We start from the raw sequence: 9,870 nt of genomic DNA on the forward strand, positions 1-9,870 counted from the left end.
TAGGGGGCAGTTAACTGGGTAGAGAGTTTCAGTTCAGAGTTTCAGTTTCACCCAGTACTGGAGTGGGGTGCCATTGCCTTCTCCACTAGTAACCACTAATCTATCTTATTTGTAGATTTCTCGGTTTGGGACTTTGCATGGATGGAATCATATAATATGTGGACTAATGTCACTGGCTTCTTTCACTCAGCATAATGTTTTCTCAGTTCATCGAAATTGTAGCATGTATCCATGCTTCATTCCTTTTTATGGCTGAATATCCTCTTATCTTCTCAGTTCAGTCGCTCAGTCGTGTCTGACTCTCTGCAACCCCATGAACTGCAGCATGCCAGGCCTCCCTGTCCATCACCATCTCCCAGAGTTCACTCAAACTCACGTCCATCGAGTCAGTGATGCCATCCAGCCGTCTCATCCTCTGTCATCCCCTTTTCCTCCTGCCCCAAATCCCTCCCGGCATCAGAGTCTTTTCCAATGAGTCAACTCTTTGCATGAGGTGGCCTAAGTACTGGAGTTTCAGCTTTAGCATCATTCCTTCCAAAGAACACCCAGGGCTGATCTCCTTCAAAGTGTTAATAATTAAGTCTCTTCTTTTCTTGCTTTCCTTCATCTTAGGAATGGGAAGCTGCTTCCTATAGTTGCTACCTCTGTGATCCCTTAGAGGTTTTTTGGGTTTTTTTTTTAAACCCATTTCCCTGGCGACTCAGTGGTAAAGAATCTGCCTGCAATGCAGGAAATGTGGGTTCGATTTCTGGGTCGGGAAGATCCCCTGGAGAAGGAAATGGCAACCCACTCCAGTATTCTTGCCTGGGAAATCCTATGGAGAGAGGAGTCTGGCAGGCTACAGTCAATGGGGTCCCAAGAGTTGGACATGAATTAGCGACTAAAGAAGTTACTAGTTAATATCTTAATATGTAGGGTAACAATTACTTTATCTTAAATTCTTTTTGTTCAAATCACTGGTGTGATTTCTGTCTCCTGATCAAACCCTGATAGTCAAGCAAAATCAAAATAATTTGAACTCCTGGGCTATTCATGCAGCTGCTGGCATGAATAATAATGTTCCGTTTTCTTCCTTTGCTCTGTGTCCCACCCCCTTTTCTGATTAGGGTCATCTAGTTCTTATTATCTTCCACCCATCTGCAGCTCAAATTAATCAGGAAATAATATCTCCTCCTAACAAATTCCAGGAATGAAGTGTTTAAAGAATGGCTCCTTCCAGCATGGAGTGGTTCTGCTTCTCCTGAACCAATCTGCAGTTAATTTTGCAGCCTTTGAGTCTGCAGGTAAATAGGACTGATTCTTTCTAATTTGAAGAACATAACTGGATGAAATCTTTCAAAGCATTCAGGCTTCAGAAGCCACTAATACACCTCATCTTACAAAAAGATTGCAAAGAAATATAGCAAACTATTGAATAATCTCTAGACCATGGGGTTGTAAGTGATTTTCATTTTTTTATTTATCTTTTGCTTTCAAACTACCCATAAAAGCCAAGTCTAGCTTTGATAATGAGAAATTTCTAAATATTAAAAATTGACATCACTCATCCTCCAACCGGTGTTGAATACGGTGCTGGTTGTGTTGTAACTCCTTCTTGGGGGAATGACTGATTTTTCCAGGGGGAGACAAATTAAGGTGTTACCAGGGAAGCAGGCTAATTTAAGGCTCTTCAGGAAGACTGTGTGTGGCAGGTCATGAATTTAAATACCTACTATACCCCGCTACTATGAGCCTTTGAGACAGAGACTGAGACCAACTGGCAGGCACATTTCTATTTTCAGGCCTCCTGCTTTATCAGTACGTACTCTCAGAAGCAGCTGTTTCCTCCCTCCCTTTCTCTCTTCCACGTTTATTAGCACCTACCGTACGCAGAGCCCTGGTGGCTCAAACAGTAAAGAATCCGCCTGCAAAGCAGGAGACGTAAGAGACGAGGGTTCAATCCCCAAGTGAGGAAGATCTCCTGGAGAGGGAAATGGCAACCCATCCCATTTTTCTTGCCTGGAGTATTCCATGGGCAGAAGAGCCTGGCAGGGGTCCATGGGGTCGCAAGAGTTGGACATGACTTAGCAACTAATACTTTCTCTTACTACTTCCTTACCATATACTAGAACCAGATATTGTTATAGAAGCTGAGTATGTATCAGTGAACAGACTACTTCCTGCCCCCATAGAACTGATATCCTAGTAATGTGTGCTTAGTCGCTCAGTTGTGTCTGACTTCTTGCGACCCTATGGACTATAGACGTCCAGGCTCCTCTGTCCATGGGATTCTCCAGGGAAAAATACTGGAATGGATTGCCATTTCCTCCTCCAGGGAATCTTCCCAACCCAGGAATCGAAGCTGCATCTCCTGTGTCTCCTGCATTGCAGGCACATTCTTCACCAACTGAACCACAGGGGAAGCCCCTTTAGTAATGAATTTAGGTCATTAAACCAGTAATGGCATAATTATTTTCTTAAATACAATTGTGACAGATGCCATGAAAAGTAGTATAGGGAACTGTGGGGTCATGCACAAGGTGTATCAGCTGGGATTAGGTTCGGCTGCAACAGACAAACAGAATATTTCTCTCCCAGGTAAAGGCAGTCTGGATATAGGTAACCCAGGGCTGGTATGACAGCTCCAGGTCACAAGGGATCCAGAATCCTCATCTTTTGGATCCACCACCCCAGAATGTGGCTTCTATCTTCAAGGTTACTTCCCAGTCCAAAATGACTGCTGGAACCCCAGCTATCATATTCATATTTCAGGCTACAAAAAAAGTGCATAGGGTACTTCTCTGACCTAAGTCAGCTTCCTTTTGCCAGTATCTCACTGGGAAAAATTCATGCTTAGCTGCAAGGGAGGCAACACCAGTCCATCCTAAAGGAAATCAGTCCTGGGTGTTTGTTGGAAGGACTGATGCTGAAGCTGAAACTCCAATACTTTGGCCACCTGATGCGAAGAGTTGACTCATTGGAAAAGACCCTGATGCTGGGAAAGATTGAGGGCAGGAGGAGAAGGGGACGACAGAGGATGAGATGGTTGGATGGCATTACCGACTCAATGGACATGGGTTTGGGTGGATCCTGGAGTTGGTGATGGACAGGGAGGCCTAGCGTGCTGGGGTTCATGGGGTCACAAAGAGTCGGACACGACTGAGCGACTAAACTGAACTGAATGTTTACTGAGCGATTGTAATGTGTCTGGCACTTTATAAAACAAGCCTGCGGACTTTCGTGGTGGTGCACTGGTTGGAAGTCCGCCTGCCAGTGCAGGGGACATGGGTTTGATCACTGGTCCGGGAAGATCTCACACGCTGTGAGGCAACTAAGCTGGGACCCCGCCACTATTGAGCCTGTGTGTCCCAGGGCCTGCGTGCTGGGAGAAGAGAAGCCACTGCAATGAGAAGCTGGGCACTACCGCCAGGGAGCGCCCTCCCACCCCGTGCCACAGCTAGAGAAAGTCCACGTGCAGCAGCACAGGCCCAGCACAGCCCAAATAAATTAATTTTAAAAAACAAGCCTGCAGTGCAGATACCATCACTGTCATTCAACAGATTGGAAAAGTGAGGTTCAGTGGGTTTTAAAAAACTGCTCGAAGATCATGCCACCAGTGATGGAGGAGCTGACTTCCCGAAGCCCACCAGCTTCTGAAGTACAGCGCTTTGAACTGTATTTTGCTGCCTTTCCACCAGCAACTGGAAAATGGAGAAGAAAGTTCCTCATACCTGTCATTGGCTATATTTAAAGAAAGGCTACCTTTGTTTTTTCTATTTAAAATGCGTAGGTGCTTCGCAGTCACTGTAAAGAGCTGAGGCAGATCTGAATAAAAGCGGGAACTTCATTTGTTTTGTTCACCGCTATCTTCTCAGGGCCTAGAATGGTGCCTGGCAAATAGTGGAAATCCAGTAACTATGAATGTTCCCAGAGTGTTCTTTTGTATCCCTTCCCAATCAATCTCTAGCCTTCAGCCCATCCACCATCCTGATGCTGATCACCATAGTCTGGCCTTCTGTTTAAGTTCATATGCATACATATTGTACATCTATAACTCTGTGATGTCTGCCTTCGTTTGGCCCAACAATTGTTTTGAGATTTATTTATGTTGTTACGTGTCTCAGTAGTTTATACTTTTTATGGCTGCGTAGTATTCCATTGTTTGAATACACCATAGTCTGTTTATCCATTTTTCTTTTCATGGACATTTAGACTATTCCAAGTTTGGAGGTATTATGAATAAAGATGGTAAGAAAATTGTTGTACAAAGCCCCCTCTTTGGGGGAACATTTACTAACATTTTTGTTGAACATATATCTAAAAGTGGAATTTCTGTATCACAGGGTAGGTGTACATTTAGCTTAAAAAACTGGCAACGTTTCCAAAAATTGGTTGTCTCCTTTTACATTCCACCAGCAACACTAGAGTGTGGGATGGAGATCTTTTACCATTTCCATTAATTCCAGAGCACAAACCAATAAGAACTTTTTAAAGTTATGAGTTTTAAGTCTACTTAAATAAGAATAACCAAATCTGAAATAAAATGATCTGTCTGGAAATTCCCCTCCAAGGCAAGAGAAGAGATACTCAGGATCTGACGGGTTCTGTTTGAATTTTTCAGGACAGAAAAATGCTTATCAACCTTGGCCCAGGTTTCAATGGACTGAGTCACAAGGGATCCATTTCTCTCATGTTTTTCTCTGCCTGTAACTCAAACCTCACAGTGATGCAGAGGAGAGGGAGTGACTGTTAGAAATGTAAAACCACGTGAAGTTCATTCATAACAAGCACTTATCACACATTGGGGGCACAGTGGTAAGAGTAAAAATGTGGAAGATTCCATCCTTGCTCTCAAGTTACCGACAACCTAGTTGATGTCTACAAGATGGCACCTCTTCCCCTGCTCACCATGTAAAGACTGAGGTTGTTTTGGATTCTGCTCTTTGCCCTTTCTGTGTTTTTTCCCACCTGCTCCTCCTGGGTCATCTCACGTGAGTCAATAATTTCAACTACCCAGCACACCTCCTTCCAAAATCACTGCCCTTCATCTGAGCCCACTCCTAGGCTCCAGATCTGTGCCTTCTAGCTGCTTCCATCTCTATTGCTGATAACTTGCATTAATTCATCAGGAAATTTTGTTAACTTTGGCTTTAAATATCACCAGGAACATACTATTTTTTACCACTTCCTTGTCCAAGCCACCATCATTTCTGGTCTGCCTTATTGTAATAACACCACCAAACCAGTATTGCCATCTTATCATTGTTGCCTGATCTTTACTCATTTCCCTTTCTTTGGGTAATAAAAACTTGAATTATCTTGGGTGAGTGTAACCGTCAAAGTTCCAGCAGAAGGTTAATCTGAGCTGAGTTTGGTAAAGGGTGTGTACAAATGTGTGGGCAGGGTTAAGGGAAACAGGAAGAAATGATGGGATGAAACCCCAAGACTGCCAGCAGAAGGGAGCTATTAATACCACCACTTCTAGGAGAAGAGAAGGGAGAATCTACCAGAACCAGGAGCGAGAGCTGTGTGAAGGGCGGCACACGACAGAAGACTCAGTAGAGGTATGTAGCCAACGTGCAATGACTCAGAAGGGCAAGTCCTGTACAATAATACTCTTACTTCATCCTCCTCAACTCTCTGAGTTCTTCCAATGTCTTTTATGGATAAATCCAACGATAAGCCAGAGTATAAGGGACCCACTGAAGCAGTGTATGTAGGTCACCTCCAGAGACACAAATTAGGAAGAAAAAACGTAGAGTAGATAAAGGAACCCCAAAAATTTTTTTGGTCACAGAGAAAGTCCCCTTTCCCCAGTTCTCAGAGATTTAAGAGCTGCTGATCACACCTTAAGGGCTTCCCAGTGGCTCAGTGGTAAAGAATCCACCTGCCAATGCAGGAGACATGAGTTCCATCGTGGGTCAGGAAGATTCCCTGGAGGAGGAAATGGCAATCCACTCCATATTCTTGCTTGGAGAATCCCATGGACAGAGGAGCCTGGTGGGTTACAGTTCATAGGGTTGCAAAGAGTCAGACATTACTGAGTGACTGAGCACACACACGTGCACACACGACCACATCTTAGCTCTAGAGGTTAGCACATGACCCAGATCTGGGCTGTCAGAGTATTCAATCCCCCTTCTGAAGAGAGTGGCTTAATGATGTACAAGAAACCCAAGTTAGATCAACAAAATGCAGTTCTGGGACTTTCACTGATAGCATGGAGGGAAAAAAACCTCTCTGCTGTTAAGGATATGGTTTGAAGTTGTTAGCAGTCATTCTGCCATCTTCTGAGGAAAGACAGCCTGAGAATGAAGTCAACACAAAGGAAAATGGAGTCAAGAAATGGAGATCAAATTCTGATGTCATACTTTTAAACCCCCAGATCCAGCCATGCCTGAAGCCCACATTTCTGAGTTATATGAGTTAATGAATTCCATTTATTGTTTAATCCAATTTGAGTGGCTTATTACATGCAAAAAAACTTTTGACTAATATTTAATACTTATCCCAGAGACCAATGCAAAGACATACCTTTATATCTCTAAATATGCCACTATTTCTAGGGAATGTCCTTTTCCATATTCTCCACCTAGGAAACTCCTCCTCAAATAACTTCTTAATGCAAAGTCTTTCCTCAGTTTTCCCGTAGAACTGCTTTCGTCTTCCTCTGCATTGTCAGCACTTCGCAAATGTCTCTATTTGTATATATAAAACTGTGTTGCGGTTAGTTGTTTGCTTATTGGTCTCCCCTCCCTGTGAACTCCTGAAGATTTGTATAAGCCTAGTACCCAGCACAAGGCCTAATATCTCAGGGAAACCCTGAGTCGAACAAGGCTAAATCAGTCTCTTTTAGCTTTGACTAGACGGACCAAGAGGTCCATCTCAAGGCTATGGTTTTTCCAGTAGTCATGTATGGACTTGAGAGTTGGATCATAAAGAAGGCTGAGTGCTGAAGAACTGATGTCTTCAAACTGTGGTGCTGGGGAAGACTCTTCAGAGTCCCTTGGACATCAAGGAGATCAAACCAGTCAATCCTAAAGGAAATTAACCCTGAATATTCATTGGAAGGACTGATGCTGAAGCTGAAGTTCCAATACTCTGGCCACCTGATGTGAAGAACCGACTCATTGGAAAAGACCCTGATTCTGGGAAAGATCGAAGGCAGGTAGAGAAGGGGACAACAGAGGATGAGATGGTTGGATGGCATCACTGACTCAATGGACGTGAACTTGAGCAAGCTCTGGGAGCTGGTAAAGGACATGGAAACTTGGATTGCTACAGTCTGGGGGTCTCAAAGAGCTGGACACGACTGAATGACTGAACAACAATAAACCAGTCTTTTTACTTCAGGATCTCTCAGAGCCATTTCTGTGGTAAGATGCATTAATGGATCCCCATGCAGGGGTACAGAATGCAGCAGTTTCCAAATTCATTTTAAACTAAAAACTCAATTTTTGTTGAAGTTGCTGTGTTCGAGAAATTTAGAGAAGAAAAACTGCAGTTCTTAGGGGGACTGTAACAGATGAAGTGGCTCTTGGTAGATGTTTTTTAAGCGTATAAAGGCGAGAACTTGGTAGGGGGTAGAAGGCAGCAGGGTTGGAAGCAGTAGAAACATCAGAAGCAATGAACAGGAAGCCAGAGGGGTGATCCCCTGGACATATCTCTGTGATAGTGCCAGGTCAATTGTTAAGAGTGACTGGGACCATAATGCAACCTGTTTCCTTAGTTTAAATCTAACAGATTACACATATTCTACACATATTATTTTTTAATTTTTATTTTGTTTTCATTGGAATATAGTTGTCTCACACTGTGTCAGCCTCTGCTGTACAGTAAAGTGAATCAGCCATAACTATTCATATATCCCCTCTTTTTTGGATATCCTTCCCAGTTTAGGTCACCACAGAGTACCTAATAGAGTTCCCTGTGCTACGTAGTAGGTTTTCATTCAGTTCAGTTCAGTCGCTCAGTGGTGTCCGACTCTTTGCGACCCCATGGACTGCAGCACGCCAAGCTTCCCTGTCCATCACCAACTCCCGGAGCTTGCTCAAACTCATGTCCATTGAGTCCGTGATGCCATCCAACCATCTCATCCTCTGTTCCCTTCTCCTCCTGCCTTCTATCTTTCCCAGCACCAGGCTCTTTTCCAATGAGTCGGCTCTTTTCATCAGATGATCAATGTATTGGAGCTTCAGCTTCACAGTCCTTCCAGTGAATATTCAGGGTCGATTTCCTTTAGGATTAACTGGTTTGATCTCCTTGCAGTTCAAGGGGAAGAGTATACATATAAATACACGATAGATCTTTTTCTCTTTCTGACTTAGTTCATTCTGTATGCGTCTCTAGGTCCATGTATTCTACACACCTTAAACCTTCTTCCGTCCCCTGAACCCAGAGGCTAAGTGCCTAACAGCAGGGCTTCCTTGATTTTGACCCTCAATTTGCTTCACTTTGCCTCAAAGGCGGCTATGTGTGAGAGATCAGAAACTGGTTTTCTTCTAATTTCACATCCTTCAGATAAATTCCCTTCTTGTTCTGTGCCACTGTTTACCTCTCTGTGAACTAAGAGAAGGAGACACAGGCTGCCTGCAAGGCTTGGCTCAGATGCCTGGGGGGAGGAGGGGGAGATTTTTTTTTAATAACCTGCCAAAGGAAACCTCAGTCCTAAGACTGTAACTTTGGACAGCTTATTGAACAGCTTAGGCCTTTGGTCTTTCTATTTGTAAAATAATTATGCCCCACTGTTTCCAGAGAATTCAGGGAGAATCAAGAAAGACTGTGCCATGAAAAGTGTTTTGCAAACAAGAAATAAAATATTAGAAATGTAAATATTATTAGTATTGTACATACGATGGAGAGAAGGAAGGGGAGAGTGGAGAGGAAAGGCAGGTGAGAAGGCGCCAGAATTCCACCTTGGCTCAGAGCCCAGAATAAGGCACAGCACTCCGATGCAACCTATAGCTCAGCCACGCACATAACTAGCTGTCTCTCCATGGGCAATTAAGCCCCTGGAAGCCCATCTCGTCTATAAAAGGAGGATAACAATGTTCGGTTCGTTGCTTGCGAGGTTACGTGAGGTAAATCCTGCAAAGCACGCGGTGCAGTGTACATAGTAATTGGCTCGCAGTAAATGTTCGTAATATTCCTACTAATTATTCTTGCCATCGACATAATGGGGCCAAACAGGAAAAAAAAAAGAGATAGAGAGATAAGCTATTTTTGGTCACGATGCAAGACGCAAATATCGCCTAAGGTCCAGCCGTCGGGGGAACCTGAACACCACGCACCCAGCATGACAGCCCGACCCGCAAGCTCTCCGCGGAAGAGAAAACCCCGGGATGCAAGCCAAGTGCGCACAGCTGCGCCCCGCCCACACAGCCGCGCCCCGCCCACACGGCTGCACGCGAGGGGCGTGGCCGCTTCCTGTCGGCGTCGGGGCCCGGCGCGCCCCTGCCGGGCGGCAGACCTCGAGCGCCTGCGCCGAGCGCGCTCGCCAGAGGCGGAGCTGAGCCGCGCGGGGCCGGGTGCGCGCGCCCAACGCCAACCGCCCAGCTCGCCCGGTCGCGGCTCGCGCCCTGCGCCCAGGGAGTAGCTCGCGCCGGGGCCGAGGGCGTGGCGGCCCCGCAAGCGGCGCCGCACAGATTCAGCCGCAGCCACCTCCCGCCGTGTCTCCCCAGAGGCCCAGCCCCTTTGCGACCCCGAGCTCCCGCGTAGCCCGTCTGGCAGCCCCGGCCTCTCCTTCCCTTACCTGCCTGCCTGCTGCGGCGACCACGCGCGCAGGTGAGTCTCCGCTTCGCCAAGTGGGGCCCGCGCCCGCGTCTCCGAGCAGGCTCTGCACCCGGCTCTGGGGAGGATTGGGGTGCACTGGGTGTGGAAAGTTACAAAAAA

At 45.6% G+C, this 9,870-nt stretch overlaps 1 protein-coding gene across 1 annotated transcript in view; it reads left to right on the top strand.

Moving 5' to 3' along the window:
* Positions 1-9,552: 9,552 nt before the first annotated feature.
* RCAN3 (RCAN family member 3) overlaps positions 9,553-9,870 on the top strand; it is a 33,779-nt gene continuing 33,461 nt past the window's right edge. The window contains exon 1 of the mRNA XM_010830061.1: positions 9,553-9,762. The gene's annotated coding sequence lies outside the window, so the exon portion shown is untranslated. The remainder of the gene's footprint in view (positions 9,763-9,870) is intronic.

This window comes from Bison bison, unplaced genomic scaffold (assembly GCF_000754665.1).
Source record: "Bison bison bison isolate TAMUID 2011002044 unplaced genomic scaffold, Bison_UMD1.0 scf7180017864516, whole genome shotgun sequence".
Classification (NCBI taxonomy): Eukaryota; Metazoa; Chordata; class Mammalia; order Artiodactyla; family Bovidae; genus Bison; species Bison bison.